The sequence below is a fragment of the Castanea sativa genome, chromosome 11, assembly GCF_040712315.1.
Source record: "Castanea sativa cultivar Marrone di Chiusa Pesio chromosome 11, ASM4071231v1".
Lineage (NCBI taxonomy): Eukaryota > Viridiplantae > Streptophyta > Magnoliopsida > Fagales > Fagaceae > Castanea > Castanea sativa.
In genome coordinates, this window is record NC_134023.1 from 22233956 (window position 1) to 22249362 (window position 15407).

The window sequence follows — 15407 nt, forward strand, 5'->3', positions numbered from 1 at the left end:
GATCATATATGTTTAAGCACATATCACATATATGTTTAGCGTTGTACCTCCATACTAATGGCTTAGCTTGTTATGAGTTTAGCTTGTTATGTATGCACATCTATCTTTGTGGGAAAAATCTTGACATCTATGTATGATTGTCATAAATCGATCTTCAAGTTTGTCATGAATGATTAGTCAATAGTCATGTTGGTTTTGATACATGCGTAGACTTGTGCCTATATCTTTTCCCACTCTTTTATGTTTTTTCTCTACAGCTCAACAAATGTCAAATTTCGAAAAGCGATAATGAGCTGCAAAAGTCGTCGCACATACTAGTATTTGACTAGGAAAAAGGGAAAGTGACTTGTATTAAAATGTATGGCGCCCAAAAAGCCAAAAGCTTGTTCATCATTATGAAATATCAAAAATTTCAAGCATCGATCTCAAAATGAGATGTAATGAATTGTAAGAAGCCAAATGAAAAGCTTCTCAATGTAATCAGGTTTATGTGGAAGGTCATATATGCTCATTTCTATAATTGAGATAAACCACTTGATTTAGTACTAGTTATGTATGACTTGATTGAATTGATCATTGAAGCTTCACTCTAGACTAAGGACTATTCCACATTTGATACACACACACAACACATGCCTAATGTTTAATGAATCTCTTATTCATTTGTTCGATTGTACTTGATTAAATGTGTTGTATGTGTGCTCAACTACATGTTTGATCGAACCAAAAAGTTTTTGATCATTTTATATGTATTTGAAAGTGATTTTTATCACTCTTTGTGTTCATGTTTAGTGCTTCCTTTGTTTTTCATTTTGTTAAGCATGTTTTGTGTTGAAATACAGGTGTCAAAATTTTTGGCTACTCGTTTGGCAACTCATTCGCGAGTAGCGAGTTTTGGCTACTCGTTTGGTGACTCACTCATGAGTTGCGAGTTTTCAAGGCTTCAGTTGCGAGTTTACACAGAATGGTTCGCAACTCACTCACGACTCGCTAGTCGCCAAAACGCCTAGAATCAGCTTTTTAAAGGACTTTTTTCCACGGGAAACCTGTTTTAAACTTCTCCCATCCTATCTAAAACCCCTTTTTCAATATTTTTACATCAAAACCCAACCAATTTGAATGGTTTTTCATTCGATTAACATCTCTATAGTAATTCTGAACTCTTTTCATTGTTTTTTATCCTTAGATTATGTTTTGGAGAGTTTTTGTGCTCTTGGTTGGGATTTTCATAATAGGGGTTGGGAAAACTTAATTTTTGTCAAATTGTTTGTATGAGAGTTGTTTCTTTTAATGATTTTCTTTGGATGTTGGCCATTTTTTGCAAAAAGAACATGTATTAAGGGTGGATTTCATGATGTTCATACATTGATTCACATTGTTGTTCATAGTGTGCACGCTAGGTGTTTGATAAAATGTCTTTTAGGCATTTTCTCACTTGTTTGGACTCCGATGAGTACCAAACCTTAGGGTTTCTTATGTTTCCTCATTAGGAACATGTTTGATTCATTGGTTGTGTATTCCACATACCTTGCCCCACATGTGCATTTTTCATGCTTGGGTCATGCATTGCACATAGCCACCTCGTGCACACACCTTTGCTACCCTTGCCATGCATTGGTCTATACCTTGTTGCCTCATCCTAGCATGTCATGTTTACCTTATGCTTTGTAGCATTTTTTTTTCTTTTGTTTGAGCTTCATTTTTCATTCATCTTGCACCTCTCATGCATCATTATCCTTGTTCACACCTTCATCTTTTGCCCTTATTTCTCCTTGACCTTTTGTCTATTCATGTTAAAAGGGGGAGAATATACTCTAGAGTAGTATACCGAAGAGTTTTTTCATTTCTATATGACTCTTGTGCACATTCTTAGGGGGAGAAATTCTATTTATCGTGCACATTTAAAGGGGAAGAGATATTCTATAGGGGAGATGCATATACCAAGGGGGAGAAGGCATTATGTTAATAAGAAAACTTTGTTTTGTTTTGTTTTTTCTTTATTTTTGTTTTCTTGTTGGCTTTATAGTACTTTTAGTTAATGTTTTTGCATTTTTCTTTAGTACTGTTGTGTCCTTGTTGGATCTTGTATCCTTGATGCAATTTCCTTAGTGTTCTTGCATCAGTTGTGTGTTGACATGCATACATCCTTATGCTATTGTGCTTTATTGATTGCATGTTCGGATGATCATTTGTTTTGCTACGTGATCATTGTAGTCATTTCCATGTGATTGTTTTGGTGTATGATCAAGTTGCTCATATGTTTCACATCATGTTTACTTAATCGCAATTTACTTGTTACATCATACTTGTCCTTTTATTACTTGCTATACCTTAAGGGTCTAATGTGTTTTGTGCAAGTGTTTTTCAAGTAACAGGTATATATGTTCCAAGTTCATCACAGCTTCTAGGGTTAGTTGTGAGTGAGTTTTGTCATTGTTCCCAAACTCACGTTTAAGTCCAGAGTTTATTTTAGGGTTTTGTAACGAAATAGCCAAAGGGGGAGATTGTAAGGTTGAATTTATTCAACCATGTGTTGAATTTATTCCGTGCCAAATTTGCTTGTAATTTAGCAATTAGATACCCTGTATTTAGGTGGGAATTAATGTAAGGGTTGTGTGTGAGAGAGTGTGAAGAATTGATCAAGAGTGTGCATCAAAGAGGCAACTCGCGACTGGAGTGCGCAACTGATTCGTGATTGGCCACCCGCTAGAAATGCTACTCGTGTGACAGCTGAAGGGCCATGACAGCTGGAGCACTATAGGACAAAAAGTACAATCTGGCCAGTCAGTTATTTCACTACTAAAACTCCCGACTAGTCCCAGTCGCGAGTCAAGTCGCCAGAATACCCTGTTTTGTAGAAAAATGACTTTTCACATTCCATCTCATACCCTACTATAAATACCCTTATACCCATGAAGTGTAAAGGTGGCTATTGAGAGAAAACCCCTAAGAGAGGTTTCTACAACACAACCACCTCATTAGAGAGAGAGAGAGCTACTCATTCTTAGAGAAAAATCTTCGTAGTCTCTTCTCCTTCCCTCTCCCATTGCTATACCCATTGAGAGAAAATTTGTACCCAAACACAACCCACACCTATTCAAAGTGTAGAGGGTATTTTGGAGTTTGGGAAGCTTTGGAGATTTGCCAAAAGAAGCCGATGAGGCTTGGAGGATGCAATCGGGCATATTGTGAGATTCGGAACGCTAGAGAAGACATAACTATGTGAATTCTATTGGTAGCAGGAGCTTGGAGGGCTCAAGTACATTGGGTAGACTAGACTTGGAGGTTCTTTTGTTATTCGTGTACTCCAACTTTATTCTCTAGTGCATCATTTTATCGCTTGGAGGACGGCGGAGAGGTTTTTCGCCAAGATCTTCAGTTTTCTCTTCGATAACACATGCTGGTGTTATCCTTGTGTTTGCTTCTCTCTTCCCTTACTCTTTAACCATTAATTGCTACTGTGTTTGTGATTAAATTATGTGTTAAAATAGTTTGCCAAATTGGGTATTGCCTATATTTCATATTTTGCACATCTATTGTTTGAATATAAGCTTGTGTTGGTATTTTTGAAATTGGAGGTCTAAACATTCACTAGTGTTTTACACACTATTTGAGCTTTCAATCTTTATCAAAATTAAATATTTATCATAATAGATAAATAGAGATAATTATCTATAAGCAAAATTTGAGCCAATTAAAGTCTACTACTTATATTGAAGAAGATCAATCTAAAGTAGGACTTATCCTCTGAAACCACTATAAATAAAAGACACCCCCTCTCATTTTTGGAGGAACTTTTTAAGACGCCAAAGCATTGGAGAAATTTTGGCTCAAGAACGCTCAAAGAACATTCAAAGAAATTCACTTGAATCATTCTTCCAAGGTTTGAAGTTTTATTGGAATCAAGCTCAAGAGCCTTCATAAACTTCAAAAAGTTTTAAATCAATGAAGTTCAATGGATCAAGCCTCTAAAGCCCCAAAGAATTTCAATTCAAAATCTTTTAAATTCAAAGAATCTTTGAAGAACATTTGAAGAACTTGAAGAATAATAAATCTCTAACAAGCTCAAAATTAGAGATTCGTTGTAAAGATTGTTTGATGCATTTTTTGATCGAAGTGAAGAAAATTTCGTGTTCGAATCTAGATCACAAAGAAGATAGAATCAGAGGATTATTCTTTTGTATAATGATCAAAAAAAGAAAACTGTACTCATTATTCAATTAATACAAATTTGCATTTTGTGAAGTACTTTCAATTGTTTAGTTTTCAAACTTGAGAAATTTTGTGTTTACACTTGGTTAACTAGGTTGAATTTGGACAAAATGAGAGTTTAACCACAAATTTGTGAAATTCATTACTTTGATGTCTGATTGGGGTAAATATTCTCAGTCAAACCTTATATACCAAGGAAGTCAATACCGTATCGAAGGCTATACCGGTTTGACCAACGGTATGATATATTTCGGGTACCGGTCAATACCGGTATATCGTTTCGGATTTACCACTATTTTATATAATAATAATAATAATAATAATAATAATAATAATAATAATAATAATAATAATAATAATAATAACACACAAAATCTTTTTGTTAACAGATGTCACGCATAAGATTCTAAAACTAAAGTGGTGTAGTTGAAATTTGAAATTCAAAAGTTATTACTTTTACAGCACAGTAACTTCACATGAGTTTTCACTGGCACACAAAACAGTAGCCACAAAAACTTAAAATGCCCAAAATAAAAAGAAATGAAAGGGTAGGGAAGGTAGATAATTAAATCTCAAAGTTGAAGAAGAAGAAGAAGAAGAAGAAGAAGAAGAAGAAGAAGAAGAGGGAGATGAACAAAACAAGCGGGGCAGATGATCGGTGACGTGGGAGAGACAACTGGAAATGTAGTGACAACGGTAGAGATCGTGAGTTATTTTCCATTAACTTATTTTTTATATTTTTCTTTCTTTCTTTTCTTTTTTCGATATTTTGTACCGGCCGATTTTTATTTTCCAGCCGATATGTCCGATATTCCCCGGTATATTCAATATAGTCTGGTATTTTGAGCAGTATGAAACAAAGGTGTTTCAATACCGGTTGACCGGCCGATACGATAAATTTCGGCCATCCCAGCCTGTTCGGTACGAAATTGACTCTCCTGTTATTTACAAAATTTGTAGAAATTTTGGTCCAAATGGCATTTTTAGGCTACCAAGTTTTGTTTACCTAAAGTAGCCTTGCCCCCAGAAAGAGTCGGTTCAAGAATTAGCTCATCTTTGGCTCTAGAATAAAATTGATTGAATCGTATAGTATTCTATATATTACATAGAATTTGGATTTCAATTTTTTAGTAAATAATTAGGAATTCTTGTGATATTTAATAAAAATTGAATTTGTACATGATATTGCACTACACCTTCAAGAGTGATTATTTACTTACCACCGCGCACCCTTGGTGTGGTGGTCACTCCACAAGTATAAGGGCTTGTGGGGTGTAGGAGGCAAGGGCCGAGGTTCAAGTCTCCAGGAGGGAGCTCCACACACATATACACTTTAGATTAGGCTAGAGTAGAAATTCTATCTTGTATAAAAAAAAGTGATTATTTACTTAAATAAGTATTTATTGTTGATTTATTATGTAGTTAATGAGAGGGGATCAATAAATTGTTACAAGTTTATTTAGGACATGTTTAGTACACTATTACAATGGTACATTGAAATAGGAATCTAAATTACAAGAAATATAAGAATGTGAAATGGAATAAGTATTGCCATTCACTTTTTTATTTTTTGACAACACATAATTTGAACCTGAATCTATAATCCGCATATTTTAATACAACATGATAAGATTATATTTACACTCTTTTTGGCTTCAGTGTAGCATCCTATTATGTATAAATTGAATAATTTTATAATTGATATTATTTTCCTTTTTTCAAAATTAATTTCTCCATAAATATTAAAAAGAAAACTTATAACATCTTTTTTTTTACAAGATTACAAAACATCTTCTAGGTATATTAAAGTCTGCATTCACCTGCTTGAATATCATGATGTTATATAAAACAAGATTCGAATTAAAAAATAGATGTTCCTTAAAAAATTAATCCCCAACCATATTTAAAAAACAATCATAAAGTTACAACTTACAAATGATTGTTATGCTTTCGGTAAATGATGATGCCGAAAATTGTCAGTTAGCTGCACAGTCCTTATGTGCCAAAGCAACACCTGCACAACACCAAAAAGGAAGACCTCAAGAGAGTATCGGAGTGGTACCAGCCAAATACCCTCCGAAGGTCAAGTTAGAAAAACTGTCACAACTCTAGAGTGCCAGAGTTGCGGTCAATTATGTGTAACTTGGTTTTTGAGGGTTGTTGGGGACATATTTTTATGTAATTGGCATATCATTTGACAAAACACACTTTACTTGTATTTGGGTAAATCTAAGTAGGTTCAAGATGATCATTACAAGTGGTTAGATTGAAGACATGAAGATTACTCAAGAACTGCTCAAGAAAAGTGCAATCTGCAGGTCTCGACACCTCCTCGACAGAAGCTCGATCTATCGAGATTACGGGATTCAAATTATAGCCAGCAATGTTTTTACTCTAAAAGGCTATTTGTTTATGGGTTTGTATAATTTTTATTGGACTAGGAAGCCCAAGGTTTGTGTAAATCTATTTGGAATAGGAGAGCCCATTAAGCTCCTATTTAAAGGAGGTGGAAAAAGAAAAACCTAACCCTAGAGAGCTTCATAAGATTTTCTTTTTGAAACTCTAGCCTCCTTCTACAGAAGAAAGAGTTCTTGCTGCGTTTCTTGTACGCCTTTGGGTTCTGTAACCAATCAAAGTCTCTTGCACCAACATTGAAGATCTTACAGGTGTTTCTATGTGAAGTTGTTGCAAATCAATGACAACAATCAAAGGGTTGATGTGGAGTTAGTCACATACTTGGATTCGTACAAAGGAGTAAGCAGCGTATTGAGATCTACACATCAGATTGGTTAGTCACATATTAGGAGCCATGCATCAAAATGAGAGATTGTCACTACAGAACAAGTCCAATTGGGTATTGGGGTAAAATTTCAATTGTAGGTTGGTATAAGGTACTGGAATTCCTTTACTTGTAACCGCTTGTTGTGATAATAGTGGATTCTCGGGAGTGGTGACCTTGAAATCACCCGGTAGGGTTTTTGCCTTTGAGGTTTTCCCCGTTCGTAAACAAATCACTGTGTCAATTTATTTTCCGCTGTACTTTAGTTTATTGGTGATTTGTTTGTGCTACCACGCATTTGTATGTTAATTTGATTAATTAATAAATTTGTCCAATTTATCAACTTAATCCATCACAAGGGGTCAATACATTTTTGGCCTATCAAGGGTTTTGGGTTTTTATAGTAGCGGGGGGACCGACCTTGGTTCCTTGGCAAAGGGGAACATTTCCTTGTAGAGAAGATCCTCATAAATGCGTATATCTAACGAGATTCTTTTCATATAGAAATTCTATTGACTAGGGTTAATCGTGGAGCATATAAGTCATTTCCGTTTAAGGTTCCTTGAGGACCAAGTAAACCATGTTGTTAGGACATATGTATTTCACTTGTTTAGAACATATGTCATTCATTATTTATGTAATTGGCTAATCCTTTGTCAAAACGCACTTTACTTGTAATTGGGTAGATTTAGGATGAGGTTAATGCTTCAAAAAATAAGGTTTCAAGATCAAGTTTAAAAGCCATGGAAGTCTGTCCAAGAAACAAGTTGAGAAGTGCTTTTTATTAAAGCTCGACAGTTGTATCTATCGAGCTTTAAGAAGCTGTTCTAGCCCCAAGGCTCGACAGCACCTCGACACCTGTAGGTGTTGAGATTTAAGAAAAACTGATTCTTAGTTCTGTTTTAATTATAATCCGTAGATGTGTCTTTGGGCCTTCTTTCTCCTAACTCTAGACATATAAAAGGATTATTTTAAGGGCCGTCAAAGTGTGGCAAGTTGCACAAGCATTGAGAATTCCTTGTTCATGCAAATTGTAACTTGAGACGAAGTTGTTGCCTTAGTTCATCTTTCTTGTGAAGAAGTTGCTGTGTCTTTGCACCATAGGGTTTTGTAACCAAGCATCTTCTTGATCTTCATCGTGTGGATGAATTGAAGAACTTTACAGCCAACAAATCTTCTCTAGTTGGTGATTGAAGTCGTGTACTGGGATCCGCGCAATTGGTTAGTCACGTACTTGGGAGCCGTGCATCAAAAGGAGAAACTGTCACTACAGAACAAGTCCAATTGGGTATTGGGGTAAGGGTTCAACTGTAGGTTGGTAAGGTACTTGAGATTCCTTTACTTGTAACCGCTTATTGTGATAATAGTGGAGTTTCGGGAGTGGTGACCTTAAATTCACTTGGTGGGGTTTTTGCCGTATTGGTTTTCCCGATTCATAAACAAATCACCGTGTTATTTATTTTTCGCTGCATACTTAGTTTAATTGGTGATTTGTTTGTGCTACCACGCGTTTGCATGTTAATTTGATTAATTAATTGAACTTGGCTAATTAATCAACTTAATCCATCACAAGGGGTCAATACGTTTTTTGGCCTATCACATGTGTAGGTGCCACGTGGCTCTAGCCACCATCCACCTTAGTGTCCATCTACTTTTCTGTCTGTCCACCAAGGTTAGTCCGTTCACTCACCATACGTCGTCGTGTTACCTACTCTCTTCATCTGTCACCCTAGCACGACCGTCCAAAGTCGTTTCTATAAAATCTAACAGTCTATCTTAATTTCATCCTATTCAGCTGCCCCCTTACTCTATGGGTTCGTCGCCATGTTTCCTAGATTGACCCATAGAGTGACGATTTAACTCAACTTTTTAAGAGATTTGTCTTGATTAGACAGTTTAGACATGTGCATTAAATGATGTAGGGGCACATGGCACGCTCCTAATGGTTGATTACTCGTACCAATGCGTACCTTCGTCTTCCATGTTATTCCCTCTATATATACCTGTGGTCTGCCCTTCTCATTTTCACTTTTTGTAAATTTTTAGAATCAGAGCTTTTAATTTCAACTTTTCCATTTTCGTTGCTTCTTGGGGACCATCCACCAGTTTCATTTGTCAACTACACGGTGTCCGTCTCTCCTTTTAAACGTCAACAAGTAAGCATCTGTTACCTCTTATTTTTAATTTCGTTCATTATCTTTAAATGTTGTTAGCCAGTTGCCTTCATAGACCTAAAGAGAGTCTTAGGGTTTACTCGTCACGTGGAGGTGACAGATTTCTAGTCCGTCGAGTGATCAATCGTGGGTCCGCGAGGGAGCAGGCTACGATGAAGTGTACCCATCTGATCATGACGAACCTAGCACTTATTATAATGAAAGGGATCCGTTTACCAATTCTCCTACGGAGGAGGATAAAGATGTGGACGTGGTCAGATCAGGGGGAGGTTCAGGTGGTGACTCAAATAGTTCCAACGTCATCTACGTTGATCCTCCCGTCCAATCTATGATAGGCCCAGACGGCCTTAGGGAGTTCATCATTCGTCCTTTGTGGACGGTGAACGACTTTAATTTATCCGTCTAGGAAAGATATTCTAAAACCCTTTGGGATAGGTACCAGATCCCTGCCAACATTCCCATCTGTCTACCTCGGAAGTTCGAGAAGTGTTACTATGACGGGGTCAGAGACGTTGGTGTATACGAGCAAATGTTCAAAGCTAGACTTTGATTCCCACTAAGTGCTTTACATCGCCGCCTTCTCCAATACCTCGGAGTTGCCGTCACCCAGATCTCTCCAAACGCTTAGAGGGTCTTCCTAGGTGCTGAATTTATCTATGGAGTTCTAAGTGACAGGGCGCGAAGGATGACGGTGGAGGAATTCTTTCACTGTAACCGACCATCCGAGATTGTTCAGTCTAGAGGTATGTATAGCTTCCTACCAAGGAAGCTTGTACTTAGGTTGGTATGCGACACTCCAGACTCCAACAGGAACTGAAAGAGTTGTTACTTCTTCATGCAGGGTGACAACTGGATGTGCCACTCTAGCGATCAGGAGTTTATGCCCGTAGACAAAACTTGGGGCATAATGCCTCTGTATGGTAAGAATCCGTCCTCTTTGAATTTCATCTTTTACATTCCGTCCCTGTCTAACCGTCCCTTTCATGCAGCCCGAGAACGCCCACAGGTGACCTTGGAGCAGTGGAGCTTTTTGGGAAACAAATTTGCAATCAAGTTAAAGAAAAAGACATCGGCCAAGCTCGTCACCTTGGACACAATCCACTAGTACTCTGACTGTCCCGAACCTATCGAAACTGCCCGTCGCTACAATGATTAAGCCCGCAAGTGTAAGACTATCTCCCTTAATCTTATTTTTCTTCCAAATTGCAATTCACCTAACTCATTTTTTTCGTCCATGTAGAAATGGAAGATGGCAGACGAAGGGCGTACATAAAGGCATAGGCTACAGCCAAGAAGAAGCAGGAGGGTGGCTTGCCCCCTAATCCCGTCGCTCAAATTCCTCCTTCTAATAAAAGGGCGTCGTAGAAGTCTGATCGTCCCCCAAAAAAGCCTACGATGGTAGAGACCACTGTTGGGGAGAAACCTAAAGCCAAGGAGATGGCTAGGCTTCCTGACCTGGGAAAAGGCAAGGGCTTGATGAAGGGTTAGGTTCCCGACGCCCTAAAGCCACCCGTCCTCCTTCGTGAAGACTCCTAGTACGCCCTTGAATAGTTGTCATCCATCATCAAGGGAGAAGACTATGAGGATTTAAGCAATCATGCGACGGAGGTGATAAGGGAGACGGGGCTCTTTAGTGCCATGCATGTAAGTTTTCTTTTACTTTCGTTTCATTTTGCTTGTCAAATCACCTCTATCTCCCTTTTTACCCATTCGCTGGTTTTGCAGGGCTTGGTGATGATGAAGGGTTTAATGGAGCACTGCCTTTCCCACGAAACAGCCTTGGAACGGGTCAGGGCTAAGGCAAAGAAGGTGACGGCAGAGCTCGAGGAATTGCAGGCCTGGAAGGCAGTCTAGATGAGAGAGCTTGAGACGTTTGAGCATATTTGGGGCGAGCTTGAGAAGCAAACGAAGGTGCTGAGGAACGTCCTAGGGGACAAAGAGAAGGAAATCATGGACTCCAAAGACCAGCTCCGTCGGGCCAAGGAGGATGCAATACAAGAGTATCGTGGCTTTGATGCCCTCATGGCGGAGCCTAATAGCTCATTTGTCGACGGATTTGAAGACTGCTTTCGTCAAGTGAAGGCATTCTATCCGGACTTGGACCTTTCTCATTTCTTTATTGATCCTTAGGCCCAAACACCAGCCTAGTTTGTTTACTTCAAGAGCACTAATGAGCTATTCCACGACGACACCGTCGTCGATCCCCAAGGCGAAGAAGAGACATCTCCTACAGCCCTAAAAACCCCCGTCAATGATGACGTCCATCCACTCGATAGGGACCAGAAGACCAAGGATGTAGAAAATTAAATTATTTTAGACTTGAATTTTCTTTGTACAAATTTCTTAGTAGAAAAATCTTTATTTTACTGTTGCTTACCAACATGTTGACATTTTGCCTTTTGTTGTGCTTTTTATTATATATTGGTGTTTTTGATTCATGCATTTGTGTGTGTGTGTGTGTATATATATATATATTAAATGTTTGATACATATCCGTTTTCTTTTTGCTTAATGGTTGGATCCGTCCTTTTCATGGACTTAGTGAATAAAGTTTACCTTTTTTATTTTTTAGGAGGATTCATCCACTGTAGTGGACTTAGTGGATGATCCGTCCACTTTATGGGCTGGATGAAAATTGTTCATCCCTTTTGGATGAACCCATCCACTCTTGTGGACGTAGGAAAGATTTATCCTTTTAGGATGATCCGTCCACTTTATGGACTTGGTGAAAAATGAGTTCGTCCACTTTTGTGGACTTAGAGAATAAAAGTCATCCTTTTAAGATAATCCGTCCACTTTATGGACTTGAAAAATAGCTCATCCTTGGTGGATGAGTCTGTCCACTTTTGTGGACTTAGAGAATAAAAGTCATCCTTTTAGGATGATCCGTCCACTTTATGGACTTGGGAAAAATAGCTCATCCCTTGTGGATGAATCTGTCCACTTTTGTGGACTTAGAGAATAAAATTCATTCTTTTAGGATGATCCGTCCACTTTATGGACTTGACATGCACACTTCATTTCTGAATAACTCTCTTTATTGTGATAGATATGAAAGTAAAAAATGTTCTTAAAAATAAGAAAATTGCCCCTTGGGATTAAAGAGTACTATAATAGTAAAAAATAGAAAAGGAATAAACTAGAAAATAAATTAGATAATGAAGAGTGTTGCTGCTTGCACTCTTTCTCTATTGGTAGTACTTCTTCAGGTGCTCCGCATTCCATGGGTGGTGTAGCTTTTTTCTGTCCAGTGTCTCAAGGTGATAGGTACCCTTCCTATGCCATGATGCGATTCTATATGGTCCTTCCCGATTGGGTCCCAACTTCCCTTAAAAGGGATCTTTGGTGGCACCCGTTACTTTTCTCAAAACAAGGTCTCTTACCTGAAAGTCCCTGCGTTTCACCCAGGAGTTGTAGTGCCTAGCCATGAAGTCCTAGTACCATGCTAACCTTTGTTCATTTGTCGCTCTGACCTCATCCACCATATCAAGTTGCATGCGCATTGCCTCATCACTTTTCCTTTTGTCATGGTTCGTGACTCTGTAGCTTGTGAGTCCTACCTCAGCAAAGATGACTGCCTCACTTCCATACATGAGCCGAAACGGTGTCTCTCCTGTAGGTGTCCTTACTGTTGTCCTGTACGCCCATAGTACGCTCAACAACTCTTTTGACCACAAACCCTTTGCCCCTTCAAGCCGAGTCTTGATGATTTTCAGCAAGGATTGGTTCGTGACCTCAACTTGTCCGTTGGCTTGAGGGTGTGTGGGCGAAGAATAGTGGTTCTTGATACCAAGCTGTGAGCAAAAGTCTCTGAATGTGTCGTTATCAAATTGTTTCTCATTGTCCGAGACCAGGACTTTTGGTATACCGTACTTGCAAATGATGTTCCTCCATACGTAGTTGCGTACGTTTTTCTCCATGATGGTAGCCAGAGCTTTGGCCTTTACCCATTTGGTGAAGTAATCTATACCAACTAGTAGGAATTTCAGGTGCCGGACTACTGTAGGAAATGGTCCCATGATATCCAGTCCCCATTGGGCAAACAGCCACGGGGTCGTCATCGAGGTGACCTCCTCCTTTGGTTGCCTTATTTGGTTGCCAAACCTCTGACACTTTTCAAAGTCTTGACGTATGCCTAGGCATCCTTCTGCATGGTAGGCCAGTAGTATCCGGCCCTAATTAGCTTGTGAACTAAGGATCACGACCCTGAATGGTTCTCGTATACTCCTTCATGGAATTCTCTCATGACATAGTCCACTTCCTCAGGGATAAGGCACCTCAAGTATGGGCGAGAGAAACCCTTTTTGTATAAAACACCTCTAATTAGTACGAATCGTGGAACGTAGACCCTCAATTTCCTTATGGCTTCCTTATCATCAGGCAACACACCGCCCTTCAAGTAGGAGGTAATTTATGTCGTCCAGTTAATCTCAGTATCTATCTCCTGCACACTGACCGTGTTTATCATAAGTGAGTCTTGAACAAAGAAAAGTACCTGATTGGGAAAAGACATGTGCTCGGTTGACACTGCCTTAGCAAGACGGTTAGCTCACTCGTTTTCTTCCCTTGTGATTTGAACAAACTTGGTATTGAGGTTGTGCATCTGATTCTTTACTTGTTCGAGGTACTCCTTCATCCGCTCTCCTCTACATTCGTATCTGCCGTTAATCTGACTCGTGACCACTTGGGAGTCCTAATGCACAATCACATATGTGGCTCCTGTTGCTTGTGCGAGATCCATTCTTGCTATCAGCGCCTCGTATTCGACTTTCTTGTTTATTGTGGGGAAGTCAAGTCGGATCATGCACTAGACCTTGTCTCCCTCCAGGCTACAGAGTACTACACCAGCTCCTCCTGCATGCTTATTCCACGATTTGTCCGTGTGGACCATCCATTGAGGATTCTCTCCTGCCCCCTGCTGGTCCGTAGGGCAGAACTCTGTAATGAAATCAGCAAGAACCCGCCCTTTAATGGCCGCGTGCGAGCAATACTATACGTCAAACTCACTCAACTCAATTGCCCATAGCGCCATCTATCCAACTGTCTCTAGACTGCTCATTGCTCTCCGCAGGGGTTTATCAGTCAAGAAACCAATAGTGTGAGCCTAGAAATATGGTTTTAGCTTTCATGCTGCAGTTATCAACGCAAAAATGAGCTTCTCCATAGGGGGTACCTTTCTTCTGCACCTTGGAGCGCTTGGCTCGTGAAGTATACAGGCTTTTGTACCCCGTCCTCCTCCCTTACTAAGGTTGTGCTGACAGCGACCAAGAGACGACTAAGTAGAGAAACAAACCTTCTCTGGCCTTAGATGGACTAAGCAATGGTGGGGAAGAAAAGTAAGCCTTCAGGTCCTCGAATGCGCGCTAACACTCGATTGTCCATTCAAAGGCCTTTTTTAGTGTGCAAAAGAAGGGTAGACACCTATCTGTGGCCCTCAAGACGAACCTATTCAATGCAGCGACCTTACCGTTTAGACTTTATACCTCCTTGATGGTCTTTGGTGGAACCAATTCCGTGATGGCACGTATCTTGTCTAGGTTGACCTTAATACCCCTTTGGGATACCATGAATCCCAGGAACTTTCCTGCCGTCACTCCGAAAGCACACTTGTTCGGATTTAACTTCATGTTATAGTGCCGAAGGGTCTCGAAAGTCTCCTTGAGGTCAACCAAGTGCTCGTCCTCCCGTACGCTTTTAATTAGGATGTCGTCCACGTATACTTGGACGTTCCTCCCAATCTGGTGTGCAAACATCTTGTCCATCAACCTTTGGTATGTGGCACCTACGTTCTTAAGTCCAAATGGCATGACTTGATAGCAGAAGAGACCCTGGCTAGTGACGAAAGAGGCCTTCTCTTGGTCAGCTTCATCTAACTTGATCTGGTTGTAACCAGAAAACGCGTCCATGAAACTCAGGAATTGATGTCTTGCCGTTAAGTCCACCAGCGGGTAGCTGTCTTTGGGGCACACCTTGTTCAAATTTGTAAAATCTATGCACATCCTTCACTTCCCATTGGCCTTTTTTACCATCACTATGTTGGCGAGCCAGTCGGGATAATATACTTCTCGTATAAACCTTGCTTCCTTCAACTTACAAACTTCTTCGGCTATGGCCATGTCTCGTTTTGGAGCAAACACCCGCTTTTTCTGACGGATAGGGGAGAAGGTGGATGATACATTCAGTTTGTGGACCATGATCGAAGGGCTGATTCCTGGCATGTCTTCGGGGCTCTAGGTGAAGGC